This window comes from Musca autumnalis, unplaced genomic scaffold (assembly GCF_047663935.1).
Source record: "Musca autumnalis isolate F117 unplaced genomic scaffold, ASM4766393v1 scaffold_2, whole genome shotgun sequence".
NCBI lineage: Eukaryota > Metazoa > Arthropoda > Insecta > Diptera > Muscidae > Musca > Musca autumnalis.
Window position 1 is genome coordinate 266,437,503 of NW_027411755.1, and position 12,377 is coordinate 266,449,879.

At 33.9% G+C, this 12,377-nt stretch overlaps 1 long non-coding RNA gene across 1 annotated transcript; it reads left to right on the forward strand.

Annotated features, from left to right (window-relative positions):
- Nucleotides 1-5,852: 5,852 nt before the first annotated feature.
- On the forward strand, nucleotides 5,853-8,269 carry LOC141393457 (uncharacterized). Its single transcript, XR_012410104.1, has 3 exons — nucleotides 5,853-6,520; nucleotides 6,582-6,806; nucleotides 6,864-8,269. It is a non-coding gene; the product is annotated as an uncharacterized lncRNA (long non-coding RNA).
- The last annotated feature ends 4,108 nt before the right edge of the window (nucleotides 8,270-12,377 follow it).

Sequence of the window (12,377 nt, forward strand, 5' to 3'; positions counted from 1 at the left end):
TATAAAATGAAGAAGATAGAGAATATCTTTAAAAATATAAAACAGTTGGCTTTGTGCGTACGACTAAAAATGAAGTTTACTTTATACATATTTGTAAAAAACACCAATTTCCCATACAAATTTACGGTAGTGGATTTTGCCACTGTCCGTTTTAACGGACACCCGATTCCGGAAAAACTATAAGTTTTAAGAAAAAAAGTTACTTTTTAAAAAATGCTTAAAAATAAAAATAAAACTGAATTCAATAAGAAAATTTAAAATTTTCCAAAAAAATTTTTTCTGGCGCTAAGTGGGTTAATATACTCACCAAGGGCTTTCATCCCCAAAAGGAATTATCTCTGCCCCAAAATTTCGGTTCACAGTGTAATAACAGGGGCTAATTGTAGTACCTAATGAAGAGGTTCACGATTTCTGATTGGGGAATTCTCAATGAACATGGTCCTTACATAATTGGAGCCTTCCTGTTTATTGAGCTGTTGGTTACTATGCTCAATCACGTTTTTGGTGAAGACGCGACAAAATCGATTATTTGTCAATGAGGGTCGAACCTAAAATTTTCTGAGCGACATTTTTGAAGAACATTTCGAAGCTGAAAAACGTCATCATGTGGTACTTTTATAGCGGTTCTTAAAATAAGGGACGAAAAGGACATTGAAGGAAGCGAGTTAGAATGTCGAAATGTTCTACGAAAATAATCCTCATTCGATTTGATTAAATAAGCTAAAACAACAGATAACAAAGATATAACGGTTATTTCAGATGCCTTATATGGTATTCAGCAGAAAGTTAATCACGCCATAACTCGGAACTTCGACTCACGGCGGATCTGTCCTTCGGGAATCTTAACATACTCACCAAGGGCTATCATCCCCAAAAGGAATTATTTCTGCCCCAGATTTTCACCTCCATTTTGTGTCACAGTGTTATTAGGAATTTTTTACATCTAAATTCTCTCTTTAGGATTATTTCGCTATAACCTCAATTAATGCCCAAAAATTATGAAATGTTTATGTTCAAGGAAGCAAAACATGCAGCAAGTTACACTTTTATGTCATTACTTAAGATTAGAATTTAAGTAAAAAATCGTTGAAAACCCATATATTTTTTTATTTCTTTCTCTTTTCAAAATATTCTGGCTTTTTTCTTCCAATAAAAGTAAAGGTTTCATTCTATTTGGAAAAGGTTTCATTTGATTTGGAAAAGGTTTCATTTGATTTGGAAAAGGTTTCATTTGATTTGGAAAAGGTTTCATTTAATTTGGAAAAGGTTTCATTTAATTTGGAAAAGGTTTCATTCAATTTGGAAAAGGTTTCATTCAATTTGGAAAAGGTTTCATTTAATTTGGAAATGCTATATATGTATACAAAATCATAAATATTACATATCCAATAAATTCAATGATATGGATACCAATAGCATATTTCTACAAGATGAACAATCGGGCGGTACCATCTATTGGGGCTATATCAAAAAGTGGACCAGTACCGACAATTCCGTGTCGGAATATTCTATATCACCAACGAAGACTAACTTCAATTGGATAATGAGTGTAAAACCTTAACAATTACCAAAATAGGGCGGTCCCCTTCTATAGGAGTTATACCAAAATAATATATCGTCACCATAAATGCCCGAAGACGTAACCCACAAAACCAAAACTTTACAGGAGAAGCAAAAAACGTTATAAAATTGAAAACTGTTTTATGGAATATTAATCTTATGAAGGCGAGTATAAGTGATATTATCGATCATATACGAAGGGGAATAAGTAGTGAAACCAAAACCGCTGAAGTGCTTAATTTTGAGATCGTCCATTACAACAAAATCTGCAATATTATCCCATTTTCCGAAATGCCATTTCTTGAATAGAATCGTTGTTTTTGAACGCAGAAGCTTTAAATTTTGCCAGAGCATGTATTTTAGCTTTATGTATCTGATTACGTCAAAAAAAGACTTTCGATTTTCATGTCGGTTACGTCTTCGGGCATTTATGGTGACGATATAAAAAAAAATACAAATTTATCAAATATGAAGTAAAATTGAAAATCGGAATTTCTACACGCTAGATCTGCATTTTTCCGCTGTGCGTTGTGGTATATCCTATAAATAATCCGATTTCAGGTTTTTCGAATTTTGTTGATGTTTTCGACCAAATTTGGCTAAGAAAATTCTCCACCAAAAATTGGTGCACTTTTTAAATGCATATAACGGTCCCGTTCGATTTCATGTAGTTTGAAGTTTTTGTATACATTTTCAACCCAAATTGAATATAATTAGGCATTTAGCATTTAAAGTAGTCAAACAACTACTTCACCGCAAATGATGGACCTAGGCCCACGTTTTGCATTATCCCCATAGAACTATACCGTCAGATTTCAGGCATTTTGGAGTTTTTATCGACGTTCTCTGCCCGAATTGGGAGTAAATTGGCATCAAGGGTTCGAAGTGATAAAAACGTCTGCACCATAAATGGCGGACATAAGTGCACACAGGTGCATACAGTAAAAATACCAGGGTTTAGATATTTTGAAGTTTACCCCTTTATAGAAGTACCGCCGAATTTCATTAATTTTGAAGTTAATGCCAAGTTTACACTTGCGCTCTAAAATCCACTGGATTTCACGAAATCCTGAAATACACCCCGGAGTTTACACTTATTTTTTTGTTTATTTCAAACATATCACACTAATCGAGGTAGATGCATAGGCGCAGCTGATCGAACATGAATTTTCAAAACAAGTTGTTCTAAATTGAATTAGTCATCAAAAATATACGACAATATAGAACTTTACAACTTTATTTCGAAAATTATCGTAAAATTATCTATATATCGTATTAATTGTGTATAGCACTAACAAATGAAAATATAAAAAATGATTTTATCGTTGAGACATCATAATAATAAATTTTGGTAGATAAAAGTTGTGTTCAGAACTTGCAAAATATTACTACTTGCAGCAGTTTTGCCGTTTAGTGCTAAAAATGCGTTACCGTACTAAAAAATCTAGCAAGACTTGCACTACTCTTTAAACCAAAAAAAGCGCCGAATAACACCCTATTCTTCTGTTTTCTACCATACAATTTTGGCATAGTAGAAACTAGCATCATGTTCATTATCATCTAAATACGATAGCTGATACGTTGATTTTGACATTTTTACTGGAGTTTTTGCAATTTCCGCCATTTTTCCGTTCCAGTATTTTTTTTTAGGAATTTTTATGGGGAAGCAATTTTTGACAATTCGCTCTTTTTTCCAACATTACCATTAAAAAAGTACGTGGACACAATGAAAAATAGCATTGTAACAAAGTAATTTAATATTTTTTCACATTGTTTACAAATTTTGATACTAAAATTTTTGTTGCATCAATTGACCATCTACCTTGTTTATTGTGATACGTGAAATGTGTTGCAACTTTTGGTACTTTTTCAGTCACAAACAGGGTTGTATATCAAGTGTACTGTGATTTCGATGTTGATTTCGCTGAAATCACGAAATGAGAGGATTTCATTATTGTATGCGAAATCATGATAATTTTTGCGTGATTCCGCGCGAAATCACGAAACGCCTTCGAAATCACGAAAAGACGCCGAATGTAAACCAAACATAAGTCTTCATTTTCGGCCTAAATTTGCTGTAATTTCCAGTGGCCAATGGTCCCCACAAAATGTGAACATTGGCACTTTCGTGATACATAAATATCGCCTCTGTCGAACTTAACGCCGTTTTATACCCTCAGCATTTATGTGTGCTAACGAGGGCATACTCGTATACACTTTTGTACGGAGAAAATGTGCCCCATCAAAATAATGGGTCTAAGACCCCAAGTAAATTTGGACGAAATCCGTTTCAGACTATTTGGAGTCGCACGATAACTCCCGAACGGAATTATCGATTTAATAAAAAATTTGACTTTTGCAATATTTTGTCAAAATTTTGTTTAAGTTCGATGATGGTCCATATTGGTTCACTCCATCGGGTAACTCTCTCACAAAATTTTAAATTTTTTTCGCAAAAATTATGCGATTATGCGATTTGGTTCATCCTTTCAACATCGTAATATTTCTACCAGATCAAGTTCAAATATGGACTATATCGTTTCACTTCTACAGACAAAACTTCGAAAAATTGCAGTTTAAAACATTCTCTAGCATAGTTTTGATTTTTGTTACAAGAACTTGTTGGCATAAACGAACAAGTTCTATGATGTCATAGAACTTGATTTAATTTGTGCAAAATATTTCGACTGCCAAAATTTGGGAGCGAATAGGATTGTCCGTTCGAGAGGTGTTATATAGGTCCACTCCTTTGGGTACCTCTCCCACAAAATTTCAAACATTTAAAATGGTGCGCACGGTAACTCCCGAAGGCGGTAACCGATTTGCCCCATAATGCCCCAATTTGACAGAAAGGTAAATTTGGAAGCTAGCTGGGGTATATTACAAACAAAAGTAGTGGACATATTTATGTCGTAGTATTAGTATTGTCCAATACTAGCTTCTTTCAAAATGTGAAGTATGTATTTAGGGGTTTTAGCAACCGAAATAACTGAAATTAGTTTTTTGCTCTCCTTTGGTATAGACTCCGTATAAGGTTACAACGTCGTTAAACATATCGAGTTATAACGTCTACGCTGGCTTGGTCATGTTGACGGTGTTACTACATCGACTACTATTTGAAACATATATGGTCTGTTCCAGAACTGCAAGAATCTACTAATTTTTATTATTTTTTTCCGGTAACATTAAGGAAAAAGTGTTATCGTAGTAAAAAATAGTAGCTTCTTGCAGGTTCTGGAACAGAGCATTTAATGTAAATTATAAGTTTAACCGTAGAAGTTATATTCATAAAAATATAGGGATTTGTTAGGAATTTTCAATCAAAACCCAAGGAATTATAATATAAGAAAAACCCTATTTTCCCTCCAAAGTATCCGACGATTTTAGATGAAGGCTCTGTACAACTCGTTTTAGAAAAAAAAATACTTCATACAAAATGTTAATTTTTTAACGGAAATGCAATGCCAGCTCTGTATTTCAGACTACGCTCATGTAATGCGGGTTATTGAAATGCAATACATCTGACTTTTATACTAGGTATAATTATTATAATAATGACAATATTTGGATTTACTAAATAATGATTTCATGCTACTTACCGCATATACATCGAGGTGATTCATATTTTCCTAGGGAATAGCAATGCTTGTAAACTACACTTCAAATGTCAGTGTTCTTAACATCAATCCATACGCATCAATAAGATGTTGAATGGATGGTACAAATAATCGCTAAAAAGTGTAAAATTTGGCATGCGTTAACATTCTGTTAACAATCTGTTGCACGACGTTAGTAGCAAAAATGAATTTTAGACGAGCTGTTAACTCTTCATACATATCAAACGTTGTTACAATTTTACTAAAATCTTGAAAAAGAGAGGCACATGTGACATAATCACTACGATAACAATTTTCCAATAGAAATGTAGCAATCATAGAACTCTTGGATCTCTTTACTTTTAACTTGAACAGAAAGTTAGACGAGTTGTTAACCGTTCATGAGCACGGCACATTGTAACTTCCAAGAGTTTTAGTTAAATTAGGGATTTGAGAGACAGTGTGTGTGTGTATGTTTAATTTCAAATAAATGTCTAATATTGCTCTTAGAAGTAATAATGAACTTTCCAACAGAGAATTACCAAATATAAAACTCTTTGTTCTCTTTAAATTTCTTCGTCACAGAAACATTGGTACGCATGACTGGTCGAATAAAAAATATGTCAAACTATGCACACAGACATTGTTTTGAGTTTGACAATGGTAATCAGTTTGTTTCAATAAGCCGTTACCGGTGGTTGGGTTGTTATTGAACGTATCCTGAAAATTCAAATACATATCTCACAAAATAATCATATACTAAATAATAAGAGGAAGAAACTAGAAAGTATGAAAGGAAAGAATAAGAGGAAAAAGAGCCAGCAACAAGATTAATGCAAAAGCATATCACCATCATCATTTTTTAAATAACACGCATTGAAGAATACTCGTACAATGTCTAAACACGAGTTCGCAACACACAAAATAGAGAATAAACTTACGTTTTAAACGAAAAGTAGACCAAAGGAAAACGGATAAAAGAGATTTGGCATAAATTAATTTGTTTAAAACCTTCAGCAAGAAGCAGAAGAATGGAAAACGGCTGTGTGGTAATAGAGTGTGTTTCTTATTCGCTCACGAGAGTGAGACATGCACGTTGACGAACGCCAATTATCGCTTCCACACAACAAGATTATATTCTAAAGGCAATGAAAACGGAAAATAACCCATGAAATAATTATGTAGCGAAAATAAACACAACACCAACAAGAAAAATATTATTAATGATGGAAATTTATTATGAAAAACAAATCCCTAAAGAATAAATTACAACGGAGACCATAAAGTCAAAACAACGACAACAAGTTACATAAATTCTTCAAATTATTAATGCAAGAATCCATTCAAAAAGAAAACAATGCAAGGTGATAAAGCATATTGTTTTTATTGAGTAACAAAATTAAATAAACAAAAATTCCTCCGCAGCTAAGACATAACAAGCTTGGTAAAAATCCTTCTTTCTGTTCATTGGTTTGTTTGTGATGTCATAAATGAAACTAGAATCCAAGGTCTATGGACTGCTCCAAATGCTTGCTGCTTCTTTGTCTCCTTACTGAATCCTCACAATTTATACGTTTATACGTTTTAAAGCAGATGAGTTTACTGACATGACAATTTCTCCCACTTTAAGAGGGTATAGCTGGTTATTAAGTAAGAATTTTCAAATTACTTGCAATAAACGTCTTAATATTTTTTATATCCTTTAAGGTTGATTTCAGGTGACAAATCGGAACAAGCTATTTTGTGAAAACGAGTCCCACAAAATCGCCTATACATTACTATATCTTAATACATTTATGATCTCTCCTCAGTACCTTTTCAGCACTTTAAATTTAATAAATGTGATCTTCCTAAATGAAGAACCTGAAGTCCCAACATTTAACCAATTCGTTTGGAAAATGTTGTTACGATCTGTGAAGTACCAAAAATCGATTGTGAATATAACTAGACGTTGCATGTATGCTTCCTAAACTCATAAAAACACATATCTAGTTCTAGTCAATTACATTGGAAAATTTAGTAAATACAGCTTAAAATGGATACTATTCTAACACGAAGATCTATAGCGTGAATAATGTAAAACTATGAAGAAAATTTTTTCGAAGGGCCTTTAAAATCTTAGCGAATCGATTATAATATGTTACAGCTGACTCGCTAAGAAAATGTTTTAAATACTTTTGAAAATAACCTCAATTGGGCGGGAACATGGTACGTATTTCTATTCTATCTATCTATTAAATGTTCGTATTGTTCGAAATGATACTTCCCCAGCAAAACTACTCGTTACAAAATCCCCTACCGACCCATTATATTAACAAGGGTATGTCGCGCGATATGTAAAAATATGTAGTTAGAAAAGTAGTGATGATTTTAGTAACTACTTATTTAACTAATTATGTAAGTGGCCAAGAACTAACTACTTATTTCGATCGACTTGCCCTTTTTAACATAATGCTACTTTGACTTAAGTAAGCACTTCAAAAACAAAGCCACAACTCGTCAAACAAAAATATCGCTTTACAAAACACTCATGGTTCCGAAGCCTGGGTACTTGCGCAAGCAGGTAAGGCAGTGTTTGGTGTGTTTGAGAGAAAAATTCTTCGAAAGATCTACGGACCAATCTGCGTTGACGGTGAACATCGACGTCGTATGAACCACGAGCTGTATCTGCTATACAACGACATCAATATAATTAAACGTATCGAGATGCAACGATTGCGTTGGCTAGGCCATATAATAAGAATGAGCGATGATGAGCCCGCTAAAAAGGCGTATAAATTCGAGCCACATGGCGGTGCACGCTGAATTGGCAGGCCAAAAAATAGATGGAGCAAACAAGTGGATGAAGAGATGACAAGGCGCGGTATTCCAGAAAGTGAAGCACTAAACAGAGAGAATTGGAGATATTTTCTTAGTTCGGTCTATGGAACAAATGTTCTGTAATGGGCCAGATAAGTAAGTAAGTTATAAAAGTTATTTTATTGATATTAAAAATGTCGAACAAATAACAGCAAGAATATATTTTTTATTTTTTTAACCTTATAAATTGTAATTGTAAGATTGTTTAAAACAAAAGCATTATGGTTTACAAATAAATAAAAAATTAAACAAACGATTTAATTAATCTATTTCTTTGATTACTCTGTGACACAAAATGCAACTTAAAGTCTCGGGGTGGAAACTTCCACTTGAAGAGTATATAAAGAACCCCAAAGGAATTTTCTCCATAGGTCAAGTTTCTGACACATCGCTTGAGAGATTGGCTTTACATCTCTGTTTGGTGGTATTGCAGCATCTTTTTTAGATGATATGTCTTATGTCTTATCATATCTTTTTGTAGAACATTTCATTCTTCTTACTAAATTCCTTCCATGTCTTGTTCGTCGTTTCTTTCTTGAACGGTAGTAAAAGTACCACAAGATGAGATTTTACAAAAATTTTGCTCAGACGATTTTAGGTACGGTTCTTATTGACAACTAACCGATGTTGCCCCGTTTTCATGGTCCTTTTTGCCATTTACCCGGACTTGGTTCAGAATAAGACAATGTTTTGTTTTTCTGTATATTCGTTTTTTTGATACTTATTGGTATTTACACAGATGTATATATATTGGTTATTGCTTATATAGACATCTGGGGTGCACCTGAAATATTTGCCATTAATAGTTCTCGTTATTTCCAACACGTTAATGACAAATTTTCTTGGGGAATATATCCGGTTTTCTAAAATTTTAAACCAGATATTCCGACAACCTGCTTTAAGTAATCGATTACGCTTACATATATGTATACTATTAAAAGCTTATAAAATTGTCAATCACATGAAGGACAGTTATGCTATATGTCAAACTTCTGAAAGGAACTTCCAAAATACTATTGCACAGTGTTAGTTGTGTTTTGTGTATTATGGTAAAAAAAAAAATTCTTTTGCAAATCCACTTGAAAAAATTTGCGAGCGTGTCTTCGATTTTTATACCCTCAGCCTTTAGGCTAGAAATGATATATACACTTTCATACGGACAAAATGTGCCTCATCGAAATAATGGTTTTACCCCAAGTATTTTTGGACGAAATGTGTTGGAGTTGATTTAGCCATGCCCGTCCGTCTGTCTGTCTGCCGGCTGGCGCGCACGATAACTCTCGAACGGATGAATCGATTCGGTTCAAATTTTGGCTTTCGTAATATTTTGTCCAAACCCAATCTGTCCACTCCTTCGGGTACCTCCCACTCTAAATTTCGGAAAGCTCAGTTTAGGGCCTGCTCTCGAATCGCTTTGATTTTTGCTGTAGCAACTTGTATTCACTGCGTCCATACTACGGTACAAGTTTCATCAAGGGCAAGTCCATACTTCCTGAGAAAATAGCCTGAATGGTAAAAAAAAACCCCTACGACACCGTGTGTAGTGGTTGGAGGGCAAGATAACTCTCGAACGGATCTGCCAATTCGGTCCAAAATGTGACCTTCGTAATATTTTGTGCAATCTTAGTTTAAGTTCGAAGATAAGCCATATCGGTCCACGCCTTCAGGTACCTCCCCCACAAAAGTTCAAAAATAACTCTACCGATTTGGTCCATATTTTAAACATCCTAATATATCTACCAGATATAGATCAGATTCGAATATGGACTATATTAGTTCACTCCTTCGGGTACCTCCCACATACATTTTTGGATAAATTCACTTTAAGACATGCTCTCAAATCACTTTGATTTTTTTTAAAGAAACTTGCATTCGCAGCCTCAATTACGACAGTAAAAGTTTTTTCAGTGGCAAGTCCATACTTCTTCAGAAAACAGCCCTAAAATTTTAAAAAACCCCTATGGCACCATATATAGTGGCTGCAGATCACGATAACTCTCGAACTAATCAACCGATTTAGTAAAAAATTTGACCTTCGTAATATTTTGTCCAAACTTAGTTTCAATTCGAAGATGGGCAATATCGGTCTACAACTTCTGGTACTTCCCCCCAATATTTAAAAATGGCAATAAAATGGTATGCATGATATCACTTGAACGGGGCAACCAATTTGGACCAAACTTTGGATCTCCTAATATTTTGTCCAAATTTAGTTTAACTTATAAAGTGGCCCTCCCCCACAGTTTAGCGTCTGTTCGCAGATCCTTTGTATACCGAAGCTGTTGTGGTCCTTTTTACAGCGATATTATGTATTCCGTGAACAAGTCCGTGCTTCCTGGCATATTGGTCCAAAAGTTATACTATAACCCTCTGAAATGACTAGTGGGCACGATTTCTATCGAAATGATATCACTCCCAAAATAAGATTCATTTGCATAATTGACTATGTCGGTCCATTCCCTCAAGTACCTCCTCCGCAACACTTGAACTCTAATCCTAATCCACATTTTTGTCGGCAAGTTCAAATGTTCAAACAGGGCCACAAAATTCTGAAAACCCCTAATACGTTCGACCTGTTCGTATATGAACGTTTCAATTCACATAAGCTAAGGGTATATCTCTGTCGGCAAAGCCGACTGATACTTTTTTACTTGTTTTAATGATATTTGACTTTAACAATGTACAATTTCAATAAATGATGATTTCAAACTAAGTTTGTAAAAGTTTTTATATTGTAACACAATATACATAAAGATTACTTATGAATGTATGCCTTTTTGTATGCATTTATTTTCTTAGAATTCCTCATTACAAATGTACATAACATGTGTAAATAATTGGAAAAAAAATCTTTTAAGAGATTTAAAAAATTAGAAAAATATATTTTTTTCTCAAATGTATGTTAGTATGTTTGTTTGTTTGTATGTTTGTACGTTCCGAATAGACTCAAAAACGGCTGAATTGATTTTCTTGAAAATTTCAGATAATGTACTGGGAACACCGGTGGTGAAAATAGGCTATATATTTTTTTGAATGGTCGTCGCGGAAGTGAAATATCGCGGTCATCCCAAATTATTCAAAAATGTATTATTTCAGATAATATACCTAATTTTAGTAAGCGTGACTACAAAACCGCTAAAACACTACCTTCAATATGTGGGATAACGCGGTCAACGCCATATTTTGGAATACAGTAAAGTCCCGATGACTTGAGATGTCACAATATAGAAATTCCGAAAAATCGATTGGGAAATCGTATGAAATTTTGTATGTGGAGTTTTTAGGTCTGAGAATAGCTCGTAATCTATTTTTTTATCACGCTAAGTGTAGTGACCATTGGTCCTCCCCACAATTTTTTTAAGAAAACCGCGAAATTCAAGGTACTTTTTAATATATTGTTTACAAATTGTTTGCAATGCTATGGTAATTACAGTCTTGACCCTGAATGGTCATCGCGGAAGTGAAAAACGCGGTCATCCCAAAATTTTCCTAAATGTATTATTTCAATTTATTAGAACTGTCGTAAGCTGTTTTTATACGGCTAGGAGTAGTGACCGGTGGTCCTCCCCCACAATGTTTTTAAGAAAATCTGAAATCTTTGATATTTTTGAACGTATTGTTTACAGATTGTTTTCCCTAAGTGTAGTGACCGGAGGTTCTCCTTCAAATTTTTTTTTAAAAAAATCTGAAGTCCATGATATTTTTGAACGTATTGTTTACAGATTGTTTGCAATACTACTGTAATTACTGTCCTGACCCTGAATGGTCTTCGCGGTAGTGAAATATCGCGAAAAGTGAAATATCGCGGTCATCACAAAATTTGCAAGCATTTATTATTTCAGATAATACACATAATTTTGTAAGCGTGCCTAAAAAACGCTATAAATGCTGAACACTAAACAATAAGTGGGATAGCGCGATCATCTCCACATTTTGGAATACAGTAAAATCCGGATAACTTGAGATGTCACAAGATCGAAATTCCAGAAAGATCAATTGGAAATCAGACAAAGTTATTGATATACAATACAATGTCATCATTGGAATCAGAATACCGCGATCATGTTCGATTTTTGAAAATATTATAATTACGGATAAAATCTCAAAATGTGGGAAGTGAAACTTCATGAGCATTGATTTCAGTTCTTGGAATAGCTAGGTAAAGATACATTTTTTAAATACAGCAAAATCTCGATAATAACAACAACAATTTATAGAAGTAATTTTTTTTATGAATTACATAAATGTTGCCATACATATCCCGAAGGAACATACATTTCGCTGAGGGGTATTTTACCACTATTGCATATAGAGCGCGAAGAAAAAAGACGTTACGTTCGATCGGGCTGAATGACGTTAAAT